The sequence below is a fragment of the Podarcis cretensis genome (genome assembly GCF_951804945.1).
Source record: "Podarcis cretensis genome assembly, chromosome: 8".
In the NCBI taxonomy this organism is placed as follows: domain Eukaryota; kingdom Metazoa; phylum Chordata; class Lepidosauria; order Squamata; family Lacertidae; genus Podarcis; species Podarcis cretensis.
Window position 1 is genome coordinate 63,542,454 of NC_137177.1, and position 26,418 is coordinate 63,568,871.

The 26,418-nt window shown below is 42.0% G+C and overlaps 1 protein-coding gene across 2 annotated transcripts in view; it reads right to left on the reverse strand.

The window, feature by feature from the left end:
- The window catches only part of TSHZ3 (teashirt zinc finger homeobox 3), a 122,642-nt gene that overhangs the window by 46,166 nt on the left and 50,058 nt on the right, over positions 1 to 26,418 (reverse strand). The window contains exon 1 of one of the 2 annotated variants that reach the window (XM_079988744.1): positions 25,175 to 25,325. The exons of the other annotated variant lie outside the window; for it this stretch is intronic. The gene's annotated coding sequence lies outside the window, so the exon portion shown is untranslated. Of the gene's footprint in view, positions 1 to 25,174; positions 25,326 to 26,418 lie in introns of those variants that run through there. 2 annotated transcript variants of the gene reach the window in all.

A 26,418-nucleotide genomic window follows, 5' to 3' on the forward strand; every position in this document is an offset into this window, starting at 1 on the left:
TTATTCTGGGTGGGAGGAAAGAGAAGATGATGACTTTCAAGGGACCAAAGACTATGCTCTGAAATAAAAAATAAAGGATGCAAACAGAATGCGTAATTAAGACGCACATTGTGACTGCTAGACAACAGGGTATTCGTATGAACTGTGCCCACAATGTCTTTATCACTTCAACCAGTAGATTAATCAACTAAGCCTTACGTTGATTAAAAAGTATAGGCCATTGTAAACTGGTGGGACCGAAAATTCGGAACACTTCATTTTCTTGTGGAAACGTTATTGATTCTGGGGATGTGATTGTAATAAGAACTATTCAGTTTTGCGCGATAGGAAATGTTAATGTTAAAGGTTGCTTAATTTCCGTGATAACCAGTAGCTTCACTCTTTCTCCTGTATCTCAAAAAAGGCAGCTATTTTGAGGTTTGGATTATGCAAATGCAATCAATCTGATTAAACAATCACAAGGCAGACGATTAATAAACTAGCAGAGCAAACCTGGGCATGTTTACTCAGAAACAAGTCCCACTACATTGAATGAAATTTACTCCCTAGTAAGTGAGGTAAGTGAGTTTGCAGCTTAAAAATATTGTGCATATTTTTAACTGGACCAAGAAGAAGAAGAAGAAGAAGAGTTTGGATTTGATATCCCGCCTTTCACTCCCTTTAAGGAGTCTCAAAGCGGCTAACATTCTCCTTTCCCTTCCTCCCCCACAACAAACACTCTGTGAGGAGAGTGGGGCTGAGAGACTTCAAGGAAGTGTGACTGGCCCAAGGTCACCCAGCAGCTGCATGTGGAGGAGCGGAGACGCGAACCCGGTTCCCCAGATTACGAGACTACCACTCTTAACCACTACACTACACTGGCTCTCAAGTGTCCGCTTTCCCTGCCTCCCAGGTACAGGAGTTATTAGACAAGCCTTGATACTTGTTGAAAGGCCCAGAGTGAGATATTTTGCAAGAAAAGCCAGGGCATAATTGTATGTAGCCTAGTATGCTTAAAGTTGTTCAATTGCATACCCTCCAAAATGTTGACCAACAAAAAGAGAGCATGTATGTAACACCCACATTGTCATACAGTGGATCATTTTGAAAACCTCAGCTTACCTCCATTAAACTATTTTGTAGCGGAGGCTCTAATCTGCCTCCTATATTCCATGTTTGTTTATTCCCTAACAATATGCCTTCTACTGATTTACATGCCAAAAGGTGATTGTTCCCTTGCTTGAAGGGACTACTTAATTCAACAGATAATGCTGAACGCCAGTAGCCATCGACTCCACCCCTCCTCTGTGCTTGCAGGCAGAGAACGGTGGAAGAAATCAACCCCTAGTTTAAAGATAAACTAGAAAAACAGGTTTCTCCTGCAGTGCACTATCCACCATTTGAAATATACATCCACAGGGGCAAAATGGCAGACTTGTGCACTGTTTAGTGACTTGGTATCCGTACGCAACCATTGCACCTGTAATTGCCCAAGAGACAAGTTGTCTCCACTCACCCACCAAGTGACACAACTTCTCAAGATCCTGAAGAAGGGGAAGTAACCCCCTAGGAATACCAACTCAAGAAGCTTACACTAACAACGTTTTACAGAAGCAGCCCCACAACGCGAAAATAATAGGAGCAAAACGAGACGGGGATCCAGCCATCAGAAAATAAGGACCATCCTTAGTAAATTGAGACAGTGCAAACATACATCATCATAGTATCACAGAATTGTAGAGCTGGAGGGTACTACGAGGGTCACTGGGACGTGGGTGGTGCTGTGGGTTAAACCACAGAGCCTAGGACTTGCTGATCAGAAGGTCGGCGGTTCGAATCCCCGCAACAGGGTAAGCTCCCGTTGCTCGGTCCCTGTTCCTGCCAACATAGCAGTTGTGCAACGTCAAAGTACAAGTAGATAAATAGGCACTACTCTGGCAGGAAGGTAAACAGTGTTTCCGTGCGCTGCTCTGGTTCGCCAGAAGCGGCTTAGTCATGCTGGCCACATGACCCAGAAGCTATACACTGGCTCCCTCGACCAATAAAGCGAGATGAGCGCCGCAACCCCAGAGTCGGTCACGACTGGACCTAATGGTCAGGGGTCCCTTTACCTTTACCTTTTATGAGGGTCATTTAGTCCAACCCCAATGTGGGACTCGAACCCTGGGTCTCCTATCACTTCTTTGTGGGCAGCTGGGTAGGATATTGCCTGTACCTTTTTCTTCCTGGATTTTGACACTTGAGTTGTATATCTTTAGCACCCACCTTATTTTGTAAGTGGTTTTAAACTGTTTTTAATATTGTGCTTTTCATGATGTAACCTGCTCTGGGACCTAATGGTGAAGGGCAGGAGAAGGGGAGGAGGATTGGGAGAGGAGGAGGAAGAGATGAAGATGAAGATGCAGAAGTAAATGAAGAAGAGGAGGAGGAGGAGGAAAATATTTCCACAAGTAAAAGAACTAGAGTCTTATTTGTTTTAAATGACAGCTGAAACTTTGGGGTGGAGGGCTACAGTATTCCTGAGGTCACCCCCTCATGACTGTATCCCTGCTTGCTACAGACATCTTGATTACACGCCTGCTGAAATGGATGTCAAAAGAACAAGCGTCAAAAAGGTACACTTAAGAGGGAGAGCCATAACAATACAGTGATAGTTCAGTGGCTCTGCATGCAAAAGTTCTTGGCATCTCCCGGCAGAGGCGAGGAAGACCCACACTACTACATGAAACCCTGTGTCAACAGTATTGGGCCAAATGGAGCAGTGGTCTGACTCAGTATGGGACAGCTTGCTATGCTCTGACACCCTTGGCTTAATACCAGGGGTCCTTTGTGAATTCTGAACTCAACAATATTGATCGGCACTTTGAGGACTAAAGTGCAAATCAGAAGTTGCTTACCCCCTGGAATTCGCAACTCGCTGAATATTTGTGACACACTTCTCGACAATTTAAACGTATTTTGAAATCCCTGCTCTGAGAAAAAATATATATATTGATAAATGCATATCTGAATGCACATTTTCATGTGGATTGTTTGAGGTGGAAATCGTAGGTCAATGAGCAAAAGGGACAGAATGGACATGAGCACATGCAAAAGTCGAAATGACCAGAATTTAGATCTTTCCCTACCTACCTGTCAGAAATGGCTCTGATTTTGAAAAGGTTCCACAAATGCAGCTTTCAGCCCAGTTCAATTAACTTGATTCTGTACTGCAAAATGCTCTTTTCCCTAAAATCAGTCCTGAGACAGAAAACATATTGAAGAGTTTTGCAGCCGGTTTTTTGAACCACTTATAAAGAAAAACACAGAGGAAGAAGGGGGAAAAATTAACCCCTGTGGCTCTATTAGGAGCAGGATAATAAATGTGCATTTAAAAGATCTATAAACACATATTTATCTGCAAAATGTTCTTGCATAAAACTGTTATTGAAAAGGCTTTCATTTTATCTTTGCGTTATTGTAATTTTATTGAATTGCTTATTCATTCTTTGATATTGTGTTTTAATGATATTATAAATCTGTTTTATGTCTGATAGGAGCCTCATTGTAAACTGATGTAACAGATAATATGGCAATTCACCATAAAAATTCTTAAACCAAAACACACACACACACACACACACACACACACACACACAAGTAGAAGGAAAGAAAGAAGGGGTGAAATGCAGATCAGAACGCAGAGAAGCACTTTAATTCATTCTGGATTTCTTTTCATTTTATTTTTTAATTATTTTTCATGTGCTAGTTGCCATCTGTTGATAAAGGACGGTTGTAGAAATTCAGCATACCCTACACAATGGAGCCACCCCCTCCCTACAATTCTATTCATAAAAAAGTATAAAAGCATTACACCTCTCAACACTAAAGATCATTAGCTGTTTCATTGTATAAACTGATTTAAATTAGGCACTTTTGGAATGAGACCTTTTTACCCTCTGTAAAATGCTTATTTGGGATTTTTTTTTTTTTAGTTTCATGAATAATGAAAGGCAAGGAAAAAAATTCATCTTCTACTATGTCTCCTATTATTCCTATTCTTTTATTAAAAACAATGAAAAACAATTACAATAAAAGATACTATCAACATATAGCGCAATTATGTTATAAACCAGCCATTGCTCTCTTCCGAAACTTAGCAGGAAGTTCATTCAATAAAAGCATGTATGCCTGCCAAATCCAAATAATAAAAACTCTATTAACGGGAGCCTATTATGAAGGAAAGCATATGACCTGGGCAGCAGTATTTGACAGGTGGCCAATCCCATTAAGTACACTTTAAATATGAAAGTGTATTTGGAATCATTGTAGTTGACTTACACAGCTTGTACACTGACTCCCATCCCGCCAACTCTTACTGCCATAGTTACACACATTCTGCTGTTTGCCATTAGATAAAGAAATCTGGCCAGCATCCAAACTCACTCACCCCACGAAAGTCCACACAACTACCCCATGCACACAAAGTTGCTTTGGACTTTGCATTTTTTGGAAGAGAGAGTTTCCACCCCTCCTCATGCCATATGATAGAACATTTTCCCGAAGCAGCTTAAAAAGCCAGGTTTGCAATTTAATGATCACTTATTGTTAAAGCGGGGGTTGCCTTCCTACATGGAGGATGAGTAGTGGATATGCTTTTAAGCGGAGATGCTGAGCCAAAGACTTGGGCATGCAACTTTACCTGTGAATGAACACACACACACACCTTTCTGTGATGCTAACATTTCCAGGAAGCTTAGGGCGTGAGAGGCGTTCATCCCCCTTGGCATGCAGCTTGAACCTCACCCCATTAAAGCCAATGCACTTAGGAACCAACTTAGGACCAGTTTCCCCAAGAGATCACCTTGCCCCCATATACACCCATTTGATTGTTTCAAGTGGCAGAATTGGCACTGTTACAAGAGCTGCATAATACCCAGTCTACATTTGCAAGAACTCCATCTTTCAGTGTGGTGGCACCTATACTTGGGAGTTCTCTGCCTCTTGATATCAGACAAGCGTCTTCGCCGCACACTTTTGCTAAAAGTGCTTTTGTTTAGATGTGCCTCCCCAGATGTTAAGGAAGTTTATCTGTTTTTAGTCTACTGTTATTTTACCTTCTTGACAGTCTAAAATTACTTGTTATAAATTTTTCTTATCGGTCATTTTCATGTTTTGCCTTTTTTTTTTTTTTGTAAACCAGTTTGAGATTTATTTATTTATTCCTGTACAATCCAGTGTTGTTGTTGTTGTTGTTGTTTTTTGTGTGTGTACACATATATATATATGTGTGTGTGAAATAAGATAAACAAACAAAGGCATTCCCAGCTGATTGCCAACTAAGTTGAGCAGCTGTACTTGCAATTAAGTCCATCCAAGGTTTACCTGTGCAGCAGCTTTGTGACATGAGATTTCTCCATTCATGTTTTGGGAAATGGAGAAAGGATAAGAGCTTTTCAGTGGTGTAAAGGCCAGGAGCAAACATAGCAGATGTATAGCGCTGTCCGACCCTTCCTCTTGTTTAATGCATTTAATATTTGCATGGAGTGTTCAGCCTTATAAAGGGTTTAGGAATCCTCAACATGCCTTCTAATGCAAAAGAAATTCACCGGCAGATGTAAATCTTTGGTACCGTGTGGTTTCTCAGAGTGTCTCCTTCTGCACTGGCCCATCTATTCTTTTTATTGTGGCCAAATTATAAATGAACTGTGTGCCATCCTAGGCTGATTTGGAGATCATTTCCACACACAGACACACAGAGAGAGTCTGTGTGGGGTTGTTCCTTGCCTGACAATCCCTCAAGATACCCTATTTATAGCCCCCCTGAAGAAACGTGCAATCGTATTCAACAGCCATAGGGAAGTGGCAATGAACCATAGTGCACAAACAAGGTGTGTTATCGCACAAACAAAAGGAGGGAGGCTAAAATAGGTAACGTCAAATAAATTTGACGGTGTAGGGAAATCCTCTTTTGCTGCAAGCAGAAGACTCAAAGGCTGCAAGTAACACACACGGAGAGAAAATAACAGAACAGTCCACACATACACACCGCAACACAGAGCAAGTATGCAGATTACATGAGATGTCCACATTTACACTTTTTTCCCTATCATATTAGGCTGGATCAGGCCTCTCCACTGAAATAAATGAAGATAGCTGTGTGTGCACTGAAGTGTATACTTCAGAGAGTACACAGCTCTCTAGACTGAAGCACTCATGCTTACTCTAGGTCAGTCTTGATTTGAATTTAATGAGGTTTGCATGTAACCCAAAGCATCTATATCAAAGGGTTGTGCGCATTGTGTGGCTTATCTCTACAAAGGTGCAGAAACCCCCAAATGGACAATAGTTTGGGATTCACAGTTATGATAGAAGCTTGGACGATGGGATCTTAGCAAAAGCTTCATGATTATTTAGCACTACCATAATCGCCATCAGAATCCACACTAGACAATTGGATTTTGGTGTGCTGTGGAGCAAGTGAATCTGAAATCCTATCTTGTTCTCAGACCAAACTTTTCTATCTGTTGAGTCTTCTCTTGGAACTGGAGAAATTCACTCCATTCTTGCAACATTCTTCAGTTTGATCTTAGTTATTTGCTACCTGCTTCTGTCTCAGTTTATGTCTTTTGGCTTATATTTCAGACAATCATCTCCTGTCAATGGCTCCCTTCACCTTTATGGAGTTTCACTGTCCTATACAGATTTAACAACAGCAACAACAACAATCTAATCCTCCACAGTTAGGCTCTTTACCAGATCTTCCTTTTACAGTGAGGAAAAGGAAACTCAGCTAACTTTAAATACATCAACAAATGCAGTTCAGTCATGACGCTCACCTTGGCTCCAACACAATCTCTCAGGGAAACCTACCTCACAGGGTTGTTGTGGTTGTAAAGATGTACACACCATATACACACCTTGGACTTCTTGGAGAAGTTAAATGTGAAAGAAAAACTCTCTAGTCTAAAAGCATATGCACAAGCAGCCAGGCAGAAGCAGACATTAGATTTCAGATACTGCAATTAAATTCATAAGGAAAAGCCATACCATGATATGCAACAGGTACTGCTCCAATGGCAAACTTTCTCCTTGATACCATGACACTGGTAACATTTGTTTGCAAATCACTGACAACACAGAAAAGTTCCCATCCATTGAGGGCCACTGAACTGGTTTGAGAATAGTTTCATGGAATACCACCTTCCAGTCATGCTTCCATCTCATGCAACACAGCATGGGATACCATCCTATATACAATGTGCCTAGACAGAGCCACAGCACAGTCTCTGACAAATTTTCAGGACTAACTAAAAATGGACAAAGATAATCTCCAACAGATCAAAACTGGGTATGTTTTAGAATCATATCCACTGAACATCCAGGAACCCATGCTAGCTGCAGAACCAAGTATGCCCTTCTGATCTAGAAGATCTGGGGAAATCAGCTTTCATCTAGCATTTGTGAGCATAAATAAGCAGCTGTATCACATGGAGATCAGTGAAAGATGTGGTGGTGGGGGGGTGTGGAGCTAAAGCAAAATGAAGTTCTGAAATGTGCTCTGTTAGAATATTGCGGAAATTAAGTTGGAAAAATCAGCAGTGTTTATACAGCAATAGCAGCACTAGCAAATAACACAATGGAGACGGAACTCTTAAAAAGCTTAGAAAATATTAGTATGACTCTTCAAATGCACTGGCTCCCTGACTGTAGACCCACAGTTCACAAAAGCTACCATCAGAGCACTTACTTTTGCCCAACGTAAGAGTTTCTGAGGCCAACAGCGTAAAGTGTAAAACCATGTTCAGCAGGATATGTGGATGTTTCTGGTAAGTGGCAAGTAAGTGGATGAATCTGCTCCTGGTAATTTGGGGGAGAATTCAGCCATCAGTGAACTACATGATTACCATCTTGCCTTATGTTTCCTGGGTTAACACACTATGAAATTAACCTCAAAAGTTGACACGTTTAAGCCAGTTCAGGGCTGACAGTGACAACGTTGCTTTTCACTCATCAGATATCGGGTAAGCCTACATGTTTCAACAAACACACAAGCTTTCGATCTTTATGACTTCAAGACGTGTATGTAAAACACCCAACTGCAGTCTGTTTTCAGAATTGGAGCCTAATACAGATGCAGACAGATGCAAAGTGTAACTTGGGACAACTCGCCCACTCAATATTTTGACTAATTTATTTTCAGATATTTTTATTTTTTTGATGTTGCTTCTCAGGACGAAAGGCTCTTCCATAGCACCTCACAATTTAAAATAACAAAATACAATAAAATCACAACATTGCCAATCTAATCAATTCAAAAAAATAGCAACTAGAAATGTTTAAATGCTAAAAGCTGCAGCTTATGTCGCAATCACATTTCATCAGGTATCATGAGATCAGTGTGATGATTCCTTTGTTCCCTGAAAGGGCATATGCTGTCTTCTAAATTAGGTGGAAGTGAAGGAGATACAACTAGCCACAACAGTCCCTCCCTCCCACCCACCCCGATCTTGACCTATAAGGGTTCCAGTGATACGCAAGATCTCATCAGGGCATATGCTAAACAAACTACAATTGTAGACTGTTTAGCACAACAGTTGTGGATCTGTAATGACACAAGTCCCTTCACTCGCCAAAACATGAAAAGCGAAATAAGCAGCATCTCATCTCAGAAGATGTTCTTCTCACTGCACCACATTTTAAGAAGGATATTGTCTCTCCTTCATTGGAGGCCTTTAAACATAGATTGGATGGCCAACTCTCAGGGATTCGAAATAAATAAATAAAATTGTCCAGTAGCACCTTAGAGACCAACTAAGTTTGTTCTGGGTATAAGCTTTCATGTGCATGCACACTTCTTCAGATACCATGAATGGAGACAGAAAGGCTTTGTACGCCCAGTTCCTGACATAAACACGAAAGCCAGGACCATGCACGTTTTCCTAAAAATACCACATTTAATGTTTCCTTCTGCCCCCCCCCCCAGCCAAAATGTTCCTCAGTTGTGATTTTGCCAAAAGTAAAACAAGCAGCTGTTACAATTTATGGGGAGAAAAGGGGGGGGCAGAACAAAGCAAAAAACCAAACCAAAACAAAAAACCTCACTAGAAAATCTTGCAGAGTTAATGGGCACTGTCAAAATACTCTGATTTTCCTTATAATAAACTAATTGTTTTTCAAATTTGCTATTTGCATTAATAAAAATAGGTGAATTGTTTTGACTACATTAATTAATGCTGACTAAATTAGGCTGTGAATTATTCAGGGCAAGAGACAGATTCCTGGGTGGTTGCTTCCCCTCCTCCTTTCCTGGTCTGCTTTATCCACTGGGACACTCCAGAGCAAGGGGGAGGAGGAGGAGGGGGGAGGAGGAGGAGGAGGAGGAGGAAGAAGAAGAAGAAGAAGAAGAAGAAGAAGAAGAAGAAGAAGAAGAAGAAGAAGAAGAGGAGGAGGAGGAGGAGGAGGAGGAGGAGGAGGAGGAGGAGGAGGAGGAGGAGAAGGAGAAGAAGAAGAAGAAGAAGAAGAAGAAGAAGAAGAAGAAGAAGAAGAAGAAGAAGGGAGGAATGGGTCAATAGTACAATTAGCTAACAATGGATAAGATCTCCCTCAGCCTCTTCTGCAACAGAAGAGAGAAGCCCATGTATTTATCACATCTATAGCTCAAAGGAACCTATATAGTTCCCCTCCTGGAGTCATAGAAAGGTAGAGTTGGGAGGGACATCCAGGGTCATCTAGTCCAACCCCCTACAAAGCAGGAAGCACAGCTAAAGAATCCCTGATAGACTGTCATCCAACCTTTGTTTAAGGACTTCCAACAAAGGAGAGTCCACCACCTTCAGAAAGAATTAATTTCACTGCCGTACAACTTTCACCTTTGTAAAGTTCTGCCTAATGGGACTCAGCTACATTAGTAAAGAAACAGCAATTTGAATGCACTATAAACATGCAACACCAGATGGCGCCAGAGAGCAGGAAATTTTAAAACATGGTTTTCCATAGAGATTTTTTTTCTTTTTAGTAGTAGTAGTAATAATAATAATAATAATAATAATAATACATTATTATTTATACCCTGCCCTTCTGGCTGTGTTTCCTCAGGCACTCTGGGCAGCTCCCAACAGAAAACACGATAAAACGTCAAACATTAAAGACTTCCCTAAACAGGGCTGCCTTCCGATGTCTTCTAAAAGTCAGTTCTAATTTCTGACATATTTATAGTGGGGGTTTCCCTGTGTCTAGATCCACCCAAATCTCCTTTCTCATACCTTTATCCTTGAAGCAGTAACAGAGCTTCATGCTCCAGCACCGGGGGGCGGAGAGCAAGCAGGGGGGCTGGCACGCGTCCTGGGGGTGGGGCACACCGCATGCAGCGCGGGCGGGGGGCAGCTGCGATGGCACCCTACCGGAATCGTGCTGCCAGGGGCAGTGGGCTCCCCCCCCCCCGCACTCCTCTTCCTCCGCCAGTGCCTTGAAGCATCTCTGTGAGGTAGACTGGGCTGAGAGATGCTGATTCAAAATGGGGGTGGTGGTCCAAAATCACCCCCGGTGTGCTTCACAGAGCAGTTGGGATTTCAACCTGGTCCTTCCTGCTCCTAGTCCATGATTCTAACCATATTCGTGTATACTGTACCTCTCCTTGGGTCACAATTCCATATTTCTCCTCACAGTTCTTTGCTACACTGACCTGTTGAGCCTTGTGACGTTACACCTTCAACATGTTATTTCAGGGGGCATTTCGGGGGCCTTTTGAGTCTTGAAGGAAACCCCCTCTGGCATTGCTTTTAAATAAAATTAAACAATAAGTTGAATGATTTTAATTAAGTGCTGGAAATGGCAGGAGGGGGGGTTGATTTCGCAGTCAGGTCCTGCTTGCTTCCCATTGGGGCCTCTGATTGGCCACTGTCAGAAGAGGATGCTTGTCTAGATGGGCTACTGGCTTGATCCAGCAGAAATCTTTTTAAGTTCTTAAGGCTGCTGTACTGGGCTTTTCATTTATCTGGCTTTAGGACAGCTCTGTTCTTTATTGTATTGTTTGGGGATACACTATTTATTCTTGCATTTGGTGTTACGATACTTAGCTACCTTGAAGTATCTGAGGTGCACAATACGCATACATAAATACATGAAAAGGTATGTATGGTATTCTATAAATAGCAAAAATAGTAAAAAACAACAACCCAAAATTGCTTCTTTTTTGCAATGCAAAAAAAGCTGAGGGATGTTCTTGCTTTCAAGGGAAGGGAAGGATAAAGTGTAAAATGCAAAGAAGCGTGTTTTCGTCGAGCAAAATCTATCCTCTTTTTCGAGACTATGCAAAACTGAGGAGTAGCGGGGAGGCAAAAGGTTTGAACATTTGCATGCGGAAAAACTCTGATGAATGCATCGATTTTGACATTTCAGAGCACAGCAAAGTGAAGAAATCAGAGTTTGAGCAGGAATATTTCCCTCGGAGGAACAGTTTAGGAAAATGCTGATGAGACGTCCTAATGCATTACCGCAATATCATCAATTACGTCGGAAATGTAATTAACTATTTCTGATCCTTAAACATTATTTACACAAAGCCCAAAAGAATATCCCCAGCTTTTCCTTCCTGGTGCAGAACGCTGCATTGTGGTCCTTTAAAAAAAGGGGGAGAGAGAGAGATGAGCTTTGCAGAGGCAGGACAGTGGGACAGATCACTGCAGCATCAGTAGTGACTTCTTCCCTTCAGAAATCTCTACCCTCTTTCACACCGCTCATAAGAAGAGGTTCACATGCAGGAATACAGATAATGATTGCACAAGAAGAAAAATGCGGCTTTTACCAAAATGCAATGCAAAGATTTTTAATTTTTGTTTAACCAATATTGCAATGCCTTCTATTGCATTAAGATCCCTTTCATGTAATGCAGAGAAATGATAATTATAAAGCATATCCTGAGTCATTTCCTAAATTGCTCCCCTTCATTTCTGAGCATTTAAAAAACAAACAAACTGGGTACCAAGTTTGTACTCCTTTCTGAAAACCAGCTCCCTTTATTTCCTCTGTATCTTACTGTGTTTCTTTCGTCATGCCCATTGAACTATTTTGTTTCTTATTCCACTGTACAAATATTGCACGTAACACTGTACGAATTATGCAAGTTGGCCGGGGGGGGAGGGGGGGGCAAAAGGAAACACACTGAATATATATATATATATATATATATATATATATATATATATATAGAAAGAAAGAAAATCAGTTTCGGCAGTTGTATTTCTTCCAGTGCTTTGACTCAAGTTTTATTATAAAGGTTAGATCTTTCATAAGTAAAAACTGCATTTCAAATTTTCAGTTCTTATCCACCATAGTTTTTGTTGGGGGGGGGGGATGGGGAGATGAAACGAAAAGCACCTGTAAAACCTGCAGTTTCCCAAAACGATGAGCCTGCAATATATTATCAAACGTCTGCCTTATTTGATCAAATACTATTAATAAACATGAAAGCTGTTGCACCTGTGAGAGACCAGGAAAGGGAACACAGAAGTATCTTTTAATTAAATATATTAATGGTAAATTATATTCCAGCAAGGGAATTTTAAGGTGTATGCTTTTTTTTCTAATTTGCTTCAGGCCAAATCTACGCCAGTAACTTTTAGCTATTTAAATAGACAGTCAGATAACATTTTTTTTCTTTCTCTTTCCATTTTGGCTAATTAACTCAGTTGCTTCGCAATGCTTCTCCTGCTTGGAATCTGCAGGCAGAAACCAGAGAGTCTTCACAAATTCCAAACGGGCAAAGCCCTTTTGTGTCGGAAAAGCCCTTGCGCTGGCATTTATTTACTTACATATTTCATAAAAATTGTACACTGCTTGATTGTAAAAATCAAACCTCGAAGCAGTTTACCCCCCCCCCCACAAAAAAAATACAAAATGATAAAATTATCAATATGAAGAATTAAGAATACTTTAAGACTTTCAGAAAGTTAAAATAGCTATAGGCTAAAACAAACAGATTAAAACACCCATCATGTCTAAATAAAAAAAGGTTAGCTGAAAATAGTGAAGACGCTGGCCTGGTATCAATAGGCAGGGAGTTCCACAGTGTATGTGTTGCCATACTATTTAAATGGTTAGAGGCTGCCTGAAACAGCTACAGGTACCAGAATCAACAGGGGCTCTGTCAAGCCCAAACAAGCAGAAACCTTGTGGGGGAAGGAATCGTTCTCTCCTATTTCTTATTATCTTACTAAGAGAGAGGAACAAAGAACAAAACATGATTTGATCACCTGATGTATATAAAGGACCACTGGCTGCACATTTGGAACTTAGATTTTGTTAACAGTGAACCTTTAAGCTGGTTAACAGATGTATCTCATTGAGGGCTCTTTCCCTCCCTCAGAGAAAATATTTATCCCACTCACATAATCTGGGCAGGATGAATTAAACATATACCTGGGTGCTATTGTTCTAACCTACATTTTAAAATGATGGATAACGTAAGGCTGGCTCCCATAACAGCTTTGTAATCAAAGAAATATTGATTTTATTTCAACCAATCAGAAGACTATAACTCGTGATAAAACAGTAGCTTTCTAAATGTCCCAACCATCATGAAAGCAAACCAGGAGGAAATAAATATTTGTAAAGCTTTACTTTTCTAAGAGCGAAAAAATAGAGGATGAGATAAAAATGGAAAAATATATTCTGTCCAGTAAGTGAATGCTGAATATCCATTGAGAAATAAGCAAACCTTCTTTGACACGTTCATTTCGTATATTCCCAGGTTTGGTGTGTGTTCTGAGGTTGTTTTTGCCAAAGTAAGTGATGTATTTGCTGTCCGATCATTATGGGATTTGACAACGTCATTTCAGAACCTTAGTTACTAAGATATCAATAATTAAATGCTTTCAGTTCACACTCTGTTCTTCTGGATACCAGGCTATTTATCTCTGTACTGTGAAGAAGCTAATGGCATAATGGGCAAAACATCAAGAATAATTAAGAAAAAGACCTGTACAAAACCCCTTTGGAAGGAAATACAACTTCTGTCCATAGCTCCTGCGTTGAAATATTGCACTCTGCATTTAGTTTTGAAATTTGCAATTCGATGTTCCTCATTGGAAAGACTGAACAGGTCTGTGAACTGCATAAGAGAAAGCTTTTAAGCAATTCCAAAATATGCAGCAGGCTAATCAAAGTGCCACAGAGTAGTGTGGAAGCTTTTGAGTACCCCAGAACACTTCATTGGGATAGACGGTCAAAAATGAAGGAGGGGAGCTGTTTTTCAATCCACCCTGGTCTGCATTTGGTAAAAATCTTAAGATGGAGTGTGAGAGGTGGAAGCAGACACGAGAATGAGACCCTTTCAGGTGCTTTGCAGTTCTCCCAGGAAGGTGAACGTGTGTAATGACAGATCACCCACTTCAACAAATGCTAGGTTTTTTCCTGGTTCACCAGTTATGGCCATTGATGGACAAAGATAGCTTGACTACTGTAGTCCATGCATTGGTGACCTCAAGGCTGGATAACTATAATGCGCTCTATGTGGGGCTGCCCTTGGTTCTGGTACAGAAACTCCAGCTGGTGCAGAATGTGGTAACCAGACTGCTAATGGGAAACACTTGCCTGCGAGCGCTCCAACTGGAGAACAGCCTTTACCAAAGGTGTCATGGGCTTTGAAGACACTCGAACTCAGGACGCAAGGGGGAAAAGTGCTAAGAGGAAGACACACTGGGCAAATCCACACCGTGATCAACTCCCGCCCAGAAACCAATGTCCCCCCTATGGAAGGACATGTGGATCCAGAACTGGCCTCCACAGTCACTTACGAACTCATTGTTAAAACCGTGTTTATAGAAGACAATCTTACTCGGCTAGGAGTGATCGCCAAAGAGAGAGAATGGGAGCTTCTGGTCCTTGGTCAAGAGCACAGAACACCATTGTTAATACAGTTGCACTGCTTGCCCATCTACTACCAAGCCAGGTTCAAGGCTCTAGCAAAAATTTACAAAGCCCTGAACAGCTTAGGTCCAGGGTGCCTAAGGGACTTCTTGATCCCAGAGATCGTCTGCAGGAGCCTCACTGGTCGTTCCTTGAGTTGGTAAGGCTTTAATGTCATTGGCCCAGCCCTGTAGAATACTCTGTCAACAGAGATTCAGCAAGTGCATTCTGTGCCAACTTTTAAACACCTACTGGAAACTTTTGCATTCCGCCAGACCTATGCAGGCAATTAAGAATACATATTTCCACAGTGTTATCTGTTTTTAAATAGTTGTTTTTTATGTATTTTTGTTGCAAGCTCCTTTCATATATTTTTTTAATTAAACATCAGTCTACAAATATTTTTATAAATAAATAAAGTGTTACTCAGTTCTGCCTCCATCTTTAGATGAAACACAAGTAATATTTTATTTTTTGGAGGGGGTTGTTCTTATGAGTCAACATTTACTTTTAAACAATGACATGCTTTATTTACATGTTCTTGTTGAAAAACAACAACAACAACAAAAAAACCTCTCCAGAAGCTTCACTCAGACATTGCACAGATGCGTAGAGTGGAAGAATAGCCTTGTATTCTTTCCAGAATATGAAAAGAGCAGTGAATGTACCACTGCATAATCACCATTTGAAAACAAGGCACAGTGGTACCTCGGGTTAAGAACTTAATTCGTTCTGGAGGTCTGTTCTTAACCTGAAACTGTTCTTAACCTGAGGTACCACTTTAGCTAATGGGGCCTCCCGCTGCCACCGCGTGATTTCTGTTCTCATCCTGAAGCAAAGTTCTTAACCTGAGGTACTATTTCTGGGTTAATGGCATCTGTAACCTGAAGCGTCTATAACCTGAAGCACCTGTAACCCGAGGTACCACTGTACCTGACAATCTAGATCGGTGGTTCTCAAACTTTTTCAGGACACGGCTTCCTTGGTTCTATAAGCTCATCCCCAGTGCCCCCTACCCCATAGAAAGCATTATTGAGACTAGCGGTTTGCATGAACCACTAAGAAAGATAATAACATGATAAAATTCAAAGCAGTAACAATTTATTCGAAATCCAATTAAAACTATTTAGTTTTGTTAATTCAAATAAAGCTGATGAACTTGATCCAATGATATCAAGTTTTCAAAGTCTGAGAGTCATTTAAATCTCCATCATCCCCTTTCCAGCTATCCTCTTGCCCATGGGTAGGCAAACTAAGGCCCGGGGACCAGATCCAGCTCAATCGCCTTCTAAATCCATCCCGCAGACAGTCCGGGAATCAGCGTAGAATGTATCCTTTTATTTAAAATGCATCTCTTGGTTATTTGTGGGGCATAGGAATTTGTTCTTTTTTTTCTTTTTCTTTTTTACAAAATATAGTCTGGTCCCTGACAAGGTCTGAGGGACAGTGGACTGGCCCCCTGCTGAAAAAGTGCTGACCCCTGCTCTTGCATCTTAGTGTCCCCCCCACAAAAAAAAAATCCCACTGCCCTCTAGTGGTTCCACTTTGGGAACCACTGGTCTAGTTTCCAGGGACAGGCAATCCCCTTCTCCCCATCATGCGTTTTCATGGCATCAGCTACAGGGGACCTACACACTAATCAGCCTTGTGTGATGCCCCCTCCTACTTACTGTACCACTTTCACCTGGAGTGGAAAGACTGGATATTTGAATCTATTTCCTACACCAAATGGGGTGAGGGAACAACTCCCTGAAAATATACTACTGCCTGACAAGGGAGAAAGTTCTTCACAGAATTATAGGGCTGCATCCAGTGCTCATCCCATTGAAGTTAATGGACAAGAGCAACTTAGGTTCATCCATTTCAATGAGTAGAACTTAGCTGTAAATCAGTCCACAGAGTTGGAATCTACATTAGATATCATCCAAGCTCAGTGCAGGCATCAACTACAGCAGCCCCTACGGATGGGTGTCAGGGATGGTTAAAAGCTTCCAGAAAAGGAGAGCTTACCTATTCCCAATATTCCAGTGTTGAACTGCTGTTACCTAAGGTTGAATCCAACTAGGTTCTTCTCAGAGCAGACCCATTGAAAGCAATGGAACTAAGTTAATCATGCCCATTAATTTCAATGGGTCTGTTCTAAGTAGGGCTAACACTGGATTAAGCACATAATGTTTAGCTGAAATCTGCTTGTCTGTGATTTTCACCCACTAGTTCCAGTCCTGCCCTTTGGTCCTCTGTACCAACAGAATTATTAGAAACTTCTAATTCTGAATGGGCAGAGTATTTACAGGAAAGAACATTCAGTCTCCTATCTGTAATTCAAAGTGATGCAATCCAGGAATAGATACATCTTATGAGTCTGCTGGTTAGGCATTTTGACTCTTCCTGACAACATTTCAGTGCTACTCAATCTGCCAAGAACTAGGTTTATGCAAACAAAAGTCATGACCATGCATCTGGTGCATGTGATATCCTTCCCCAATCCTGTCCAACTGTGAGTGACTGGTCCTTTTCCTTCTTCCAGGGTGCATGTGATACAAATGGCTCTAGACTGGAATGGGTGGTTTTTTTTGGAGGGGGTGTATTCCGTAGCATGCAATTGACACAATAATGGTGCCTTAGAGATGGATTTATACTGAAATGTCTACACTAAGCTGGATCAGGCCAATGTCTTTTCCAGTCCAGCATCCTGTTCTCACAGTGGCCAACCATATGCCTGTTGGAAACCAGCAAGCAGAACCCAAGCACAAGTGCCCTCTCCCCTTCTGTGGCTTCCATCTACTGGCATTCGGAAGCATTACTGCCTGTTCTGACACGCTTCCCCAGCATTCCTGCATTATTGCCATCTGGAGGGTCACTCTTGCACTGTAATGCAGCAAACGCAGGACAACACACACACACCGGAACATTTGTGGCAGGAAAAGTCACAGGATTTCAACAGGAATTGAAAACAAAGCAGTGTGTCCTCCCTGAACTTTCCATAGGCACGAACAGCACTGAAAGCAGGAACTCAACTGCCCCAATAGCATCATAAGCGCAAAGGGTCACAAATACAGGCAACGGCAATTTTGTGCAGGGGTTCCATTCCCGGCCCCCATGCATGTCAGCAGTGTGTGCATAAGCACACCCTGCCCCATTATGCCCCTTTTGCGCCCCATTCTTCCCTCTTCTGGATCCAAAAGGACCTTCACGTCAGCAATCATGCATCATTTGGACACGCCCAGAATGGCCGCCGCTTGTACACAGTAAAAAAGAAGTCTAGAGGACCAAAAGAAAAGGGGTGGATAAATGTGAATCAGAATAGTTGGAAGCATTTGCACACTGACACATGCCCCAGTAGAGAATCATAGAATCATAGAATCGTAGAGTTGGAAGAGACCACAAGGGCCATCGAGTCCAAACCCCTGCCAAGCAGGAAACACCATCAGAGCACTCCTGACATATGGTTGTCAAGCCTCTGCTTAAAGACCTCCACATGACTACATTTAGGTAGAGGCCTTGATGGTCTTCTTGTGAAGCCTGTTATACATCATGGTGGTATGTTCATAACTATCTAAGGTTTTGAGTGGGACATCTGAGATAGGCTCACCCAACATCTTTTTCTTTTCTTCTGTAGTCCCAGAGGAAGGGGCTTAAACTCTAACGGCATCTTTCTGGTTGGCCAAGCAATCTTATCTGTGTTTAGTCCCACAATGCTCCATGTGACTTGCTTTCCACTTTAGCATGGACACATCAGAGGACTTGTGACCTCCAGATACTGTTGGACTCCAGTTCCCATCCATCCCAGCTAGCACTGCAATGGTCAGGGATGACGAGAGTTGTAGCAGTATACAACTGCATAGGACTGCAGCCTAAATCACTCCTGCAAGCCACTATTAGCCCTGTAGACGAAGAAAAACTAGGAGGACCCAATACCTTATGATTTCTCCCTTGGCGAGTTAACATCAGCTTTGGGAAGGTGACAATTCAAATTCAGAGATGGTACAGGGGGAAATGTTTAACCTGCTCATTGACAACACTATGGGTCTAACTCAAATCCCTTAATCCCTCCCTGCTGAAATATAAAATGCCCACCATCAGTATTGGCCACCTGCCGGCTCTAGAAGACATACTTGTTTAGGCAGACATTCCTGTGAACCTGAACTTCGAGATTCAATTGTTTTAAATTTTTTAACTGTTTCAATTGCTATCCTTTTTAACCGGCTTGCTATACTGTATATTTTAATTGCTGCTTTGATGGAAATGTTTTATTGTGTATGTTAATTATGTATGGATTCATACTTGTAAACTACTTAGAAGCCATTTTGCAGTAGAAAGCCATGCAAGTAGTAGAAAAATACTTTCGAAGTTCTGGCCAAGGATCTCTCCCATACCACATTTAGTTTGGCTCAGATCTTTCAATTAGAGAAGCAGTGACAGACAGCCATGAGTAGGAGGAAATATTAATGTCCAGAAGCTTAAATTTAGCATCGGCCAGTCTCAGGCATTTTGAAAGCCTGTTCTGCCTTTTAATAGAATGATCCTTTCCCCAGAACATCTCTGCTCTATGGAACATAAACAATGACCCTCGTTCTAATTGAGCTGCGCAATATTATCTTTCAGAAACCATCTCCTTTTGGGCTGTCAATGGGTTTAAAGAATTTGTAGCTGATTAATCACCTACCTTTTAACCGATTCACAAAACGAAACTAAATCTGCCTACTGCAAAATCTACAATGTTCTTACATGTTGAAGGAAGAATAGTAAAGCAGAGAGAAGCTTATTACAGAAAAGGGGAGTTCTTGGTGCTGTCAGCTCTCTCTGTATATTAACAGCTGTCTCTTAGCATATCAGCAAATCAAACACAGATATGTCAAGCCTGGTTCCTCCTGGGTAAGCGCCCAGAACCCCTGGAATCTCACACTACTGTGGAGATTGGGTTACCGTGCAGCAATATTAACTGGATGCCAATCCATTTACCCCTTTCCCGAGCCCTCAGCATGCAGCGCATTTGGCATCCAACCTAGGGGTATGGACTTGGTGGCCCTTGGAGCCCCTTCCAATTCTGCAATTCTTTGTCTCTCTGGGTCACCACAGACACCAATGAATTCCATGCAAGTAAAGGGGAGATCAGAGTGACCCATCCTGTAAACCTGCTAGTTGGTTCTGGTTGTTTTGATGGGCATGGAGAGAGAGAAATGCCTTTCTCTGTGCCCCCTCCCAAGTGGATGAGGGATGGGCAGCACTCCATCTCTCCTTTGCCAGCCCATCTAGTTTCTGTGTCTTATGCAGAGGAAGGCTAGCCTCTTCCACTTAGTAGTCAGAAGTCAGAAGCCCACTTGGTAGGAGGTTCTCACCCCCCCCCCCCCTCTACTGGTCTGTTAAGGGCAGTGGCGTAGCGTGGTTTGTCAGCACCCGGGGCAAGGCAAGTAATTTGCGCCCCCTAACCCATGGATTTGCGCCCCCTAACCTGTGGATTTGCGCTCCCTAACCCGTGGATTTGTGCTCCCTAACCCTAACCCCCAGATGTTGCGCCCGGTGCGGCCGGCCCCCCCTGCACCCCCCACGCTACGCCACTGGTTAAGGGATACAGGTAGCACTGTGGGTTAAACCACAGAGCCTAGGACTTGCTGATCAGAAGGTCAGCGGTTTGAATCCCCGCGACGGGGTGAGCTCCCGTTGCTCAGTCCCTGCTCCTGCCAACCTAGCAGTTCAAAAGCACGTCAAAGTACAAGTAGATAAATAGGTACCACTCCGGTGGGAAGGTAAACGGCGTTTCCGTGCGCTGCTCTGGTTTGCCAGAAGCGGCTTAGTCATGCTGGCCACATGACCCGGAAGCTGTACGCTGGCTCCATCGGCCAATAAAGCGGGATGAGTACCTCAACCCCGGAGTCGGCCACAACTGGACCTAATGGTCAGGGGTCCCTTTACCTTTACCTTACTGGTCTGTTAAGAAACCTGCAGTGCTGTGAGGGCCCTGGCCATTGGCCACAGTGGCTGGAACTGATGAGAGCTGGAGTCATGGGTTCTCCTCTGCTGCTGTCACCTTTTTGGAGCTACTAATAAGCAAACACACAATCGCAACTTTCCTTGCCTTATACACAAGACTGCACTGGGATTTAAAACAATTGTATTTTACCCACTGCTAACACCTGCCCTAGGCTTTCTGTGAAATGGCGTAAAAATATGCGTCCAAATACTGATTTTTCTCTGTATCCAATGCATGATCTGTAGCAAGCCCTCCATTTGAGGTCCATAGCATAGGCATTCTTTTCTCAGCTTTTTGATATAAACCCCAGATGGTGGGTGTTCACAATGCCCACTTAAGAATAAGAGAGTGATGTGCTCTTTACATGCCACCTCTTCTTAGCAGACTGGATAAAACTGGAGGAAAGCAGAACACTAGTTATTCTTATAAATCCAAGTTCCCAATGAAGTGTGAGAGCCCCATTCAAGCATGAAAGGAGTCCAGAAACTCTTCAAGGACTCGAGTATTATGAATCTGGCATAATAAGAAGCTAACTGTTGACTGACCTCAGGAAAGAAGCTTTCTTTCAGATAAGCAGTTGCCTATAACTGCATATCCTGCAGTTCAAAACATGTTAATTCTGCAGTAATTTAAATGTATGTCATTTCCAATCCCCGTCCGCAAATTGTCTCGCTCCATGTTCAAGTTGGTGGCAGAGTTCTTATGCACAGAGACACACACACACACACACACACACACAAAAGGAAAACCCGCCAAAAAAATCCCTACCCCATATTAACTCCACAACTGTTTATCTTTAATCTGCAAAATAGCTGCATTTGGAGGAAAATGAGATGCTGGCTTTTCATCATTAAATTATGCAAGGATTTGCAATCTTCATAAGCAAACTTGTCACGATGAAAATGGACAGCTCGATGCATGAAGGGAAATCAAAAGTTGAAAAGATACCAAAAAAGAAGAGGAACCACCAAACTCTTAAGTAGATAAATATTACAGGGACTTGTTATGCCAAATCTAATTTCCCAATTAGTTTTAATAATAATAATTTGGCAATACAGAACTCAAAATAACTAACAGGGGTTGATTTAGTCCTGCTGACTGCAATTGGCCTTGCCAGCTATATGGGATGATTAAAGAGCCTAAGGCAGGCTTCCTCAACCTCAGCCCTCCAGATGTTTTGAGACTACAATTCCCATCATCTCTGACCACTGATCCTGCTAGCTAGGGATCATGGGTGTTGTAGGCCAAAAACATCTGAAGGGCCAAGGCTGAGGAAGCCTGGTCTAAGGCACTGATTTCTGAAATACAGCGGACTTCCGGGTTAGCGCCTCCGGTAATGGCGGAATTCCTCTGATCGGGAGGAATTTGCTTTGTGGGAATCCGGGTCTGGCCGCCACAGCGAAGGCGGAGACCCACTAGAAATCACAGGCGGGTGAAGCCTGTGAACGTGGGATTCGGCTGGCACCTTTTGCGCCTCCCCTACTCGTGGGGAGACCTGGTTTCGGGGATCCGGAGCGACGTGGGGTTTCGAATTGACTGCTTCTTCCACGGAGCGAAGCCGCATAGCTGTTGGCAGAGAGCACTGACTTTTTCCTGTGGACAATTTGATCTTAAAGCAACTACCCGTGAGTAGAGCGGAGAATTGGATTTTTAAACGTCTTAATTTGGTGCCCCTTTTGTAAATAGATTGAAGCAAGGAGGATGCAAGCTGAAGTCTCGGAAAGCCTATTGTAAAGGACTAAATTTCCATCAGTAAAAAATACTAAACCCCCCTTGGTGGCAGGAGAAGAGAGAGGAAAGTTTTGGACTGAGTATACCTGCAGGAGAGAACAAACAGAGTTAATATACCACCGCCCCGATCCTGGAAACGGGCTGCCAACAGGACTGACGTGTTCTGGAAGGCTCATTGACCGTGATTAGAACGTTCACTGACAGTTAGTTAAATAAGAGGAATACATTGTTTCCACTGTCTCCGTCTGCGTTTAAAAAGGAGTAAAAGTAAGAGAAAATTGAAACTAACTTTATTGTTTGAATTGAGTTTAAAAGGATTAATACAAATAGAAACTGTTTCCCTCTAGAGCAGTGTTTCCCAACCTTGTGCCTCCAGCTGTTTTTGAACTACAACTCCCATCATCCCTGACTAGCAAGACCAGTGGTAAGGGATGATGGGAATTGTAGTCCAAAAACAGCTGGAGGCACAAGGTTGGGAAACACTGCTCTAGAGGAACTGTTTCCCTCTAGAGGAAGCCTTTGAAACTGTCACAAGAGTTGAGCTGGGGGAATTTCCAGGTGCAAGATAAAAACCTGTGAGATTCTGGGGACCTTGAATCGGTTAAGAATGTTGACAGAAGAGGCCTTAGTGAATGTATTATGTAAGATAAGTGACTCATTGCAACAGCTTCACAAAAAGGTGGATGTGGTAATTACCAAAACCGACAATTTGGGACAAAAAGTGAACACCAATACAGAAACTTTTCAAAACTGACACAGGAATCTACTTTGACATGGCAAACTGCGGAGAAGGCTAGGGAGAAAGTTATTGCCGTTGAACCTAAAGTAACACAATTGGAGGGAGAGAGAGTCCCAGCCTTACAGATGCAATTTGATGACCATAAGTTGACGCCTGCTATGATTGAGTTTAAAGAAAATCAGATTTCGAGGATCAGAGCCCTACCTGAACTGGAGAAGGAAAGTTTGGTAGATTTCCTCACACAGGAATTTGATGATTTTTGGGACCGGGACTTGGGTCAAGAAGAGATTAAAACTGTGAGGGCCTTCGGACTTGGAAGAGGAGGGAAAAAAGAGAAGAACAAAATAAGAGACTGTTGGAACTACCAGAAGAACCTAGAAGAACAACAGTCAATAGTGGAAATTTTGAAAGATGTCCCGAAATATCTTTTGGATTTTGGGTTTAAATACGGAGATTTGGTTGCCCTGTTAAGAAGGAACAAAATCATCTCTAGGTGGGAGTTTCCCCGAGATCTACTCTTCAGCCTCAAAGGAACGAAAATGAAATAAGATCAGTGGACGACAAAGTAAAGCTCATGTATAAATATGAAGAAGACTCACAGAAGGGACTTGGAAAAGAGTTAAGAGCATCGGACAGAAGATCACCTGGTTGATGGACTATAGGGAATTGGCGGATATGACTGGCAGAATCTGGGACCAGGGAGAAGAGTCAGTGGAAGAAGATTGGAAAAAGTTTAAAGATTATTTATAAAAATATTGTAAAATTAATGAGTGTTAGAAAAATGTTGGAAAGGAGTTATATGGCTTTAGTAGAAATGTTACAAGGAATTAAGTACAAATAGCCAAATTAGAGTATTAAAGGGAAAATAAGGTTAAAATATGTTAAGACAATTATATATTAAAGGGAAAAATAAGGTTAGAATATATTAAGATAAATTACAGGACAGAAAACAGAAGAAGATGGAAAAGGAATTGCTGAAACAGTTAATTAAAGTGGAATACAAAAAGGGAGGTGTGGGGAGGTCGTTGAAACAAGTAAATGAAAGTTAAGATATTGAACTTATTAGATGTGTTTTAAATTGTGTTTGTTTGGCTTTGTTAATTTAATGTTTTGGGGTTGGTGTTGTGTGGTGTTTTTGTTTTTGTATTGTATTGTATTGTTTTGTTTAATTCTTTTTCTTTCTTTTGTAGTCTTTAAAATGTTAATAAATATTATTTTTTTAAAAAAAATGATTTCTGAAATACAGCGAGGCTGTTAGCTCTGGAGCTCTTAGATCTATGCTGCCGCACTAGATATGAGGACAGTGAAGTCTGAAAGCCATTGTGCACTATTAGGAATGTCACTCTGTTTTGAAGGAAACAGAAACAGGAGTGGAATTTGAAGGTGTTTGCTTATTCATCTGATGTCTAGAACTGAAAGAAATCTAGCAAATATGATCAGTATTTGCCGTTGTTGATTTCAGTCTGCAAACGATAGGTAACTGATTCCATTCCATTTGCATTGTGCTTCCTTGGAATTGAAATGGAGTGGAATAATGTAAGTTGTGCAGAATCATAGAATTGTCAAGTTGACAGGGTCATCTAGTCCAACCCGCTGCAACACAGGAGTCACAGAAAAAGAATTCCTGACAGATGGCCAGCCAAGCCTGTTTAAAAACCACAAATGAAGGAGAGTCTACCACCTTCTGAGGGAGTCCATTCCACTGTTGGACATCTCTTACCCTCAGAAAGTTCTTTCTAATGTTTAGTTGGAATCTCCTTTCTTGAATCCATTTGTTTGGGTCCTCCTCTCTGCAGCAGCACAAAACAAGCTTGCTCCATTTTTCACATGCCAGTCCTTCAGATATTTGAAGCTGACTATCATGTCACCTCTTCTCCAGGCTAAACAGACCCAACTCCTTCAACTGGTCCTCAGAAGGCTTGGTTTCCAGACCCTTGATCATCTTGGTCACCCTTCTCTGCACACGTTCCAGCTTGTCAATATCCTTCTTAAATTGTGGCACCTAAAACTAGACACAATACTTCGGCTGGGGTCTGACCAAGGCAGAATACAGCGGTACTATGACACCATTTGATCCGGACACTAGACTTCCACACAGTTATCACTTGCAAATGTAATGTTCTTTTAAAAACCAGTATGTGTGTGTTTGCCGTTGCTAGTCCCACATAAGCCTTTAGCGATGGAAGAAATACCAACATCAGCACCAACAGAAAGAAAATTATATCGATCAATAAATGAACCGCATGATCCTTGTTTTACATTGCATTTCAAACACACACATACCCAAAAATACATGTAGCAGCAATGGATGGAGCCTGATATGGTGATTAGTTACCTTTATTCCGATACGTATGGCTTCCTTTTTATCTGGGAATCTTCAAAGAGCATTACCAGCATCACTCAAGTAATCATCAAAAGAGATGTTCAGTAAAGTACTGTAATGAGAGCAATTACACCAAGCAGCACCTTCACTTCAAGTGCAACTCAAACCGAAAGCATTGTTCTGTACGGGTGTGGATGAGTTACTCGAAAGATAAGGCCGCACCAAGCACTATGGTTTGACAATGTGTGTGAGGGGGGCACAACTCTTCATTTGCTTTCTCATACTGTTAATGCATTTGAGAGGATTTTATTACTTGTTCCTGATTTTGTTACCTGCAACTACATATAGGGTGCAGTCAGATGTAGACACGACTGCATTAGGTTTTTTTTCTGATTGTAATGCTAGCATTCCAGCATTAGTCCTGGTTTCAGATGTACCTTCTAACATTGCATTAGAACATCAGAACTTCAGAACGGTCTGCTGGATCTTGCCCAGCATCCTGGAAAACCCTCAGTCTGGATTCAAGAAAAGCGCTCTCCCCTCCTGTGGTTTTTATAAGGATATAGGAAGCGCCATGCAGGATCACACCAATGGCCCATCGAGTGCAGCATCAGGGTCTCCTTATGATTTAGAAGTCCCTTCTTATGTTCTTATGTTGCTCTTATATTCTTGAACTTACAGAGGCATTTCAGTCAGGGCTTATCCACACTTCTGCTTCCCCCCTGGAAAACCCACTGTTTATTGTTGAATTGGAACGAATGTCAATTGGGTTTTCTCTGGATTGACATT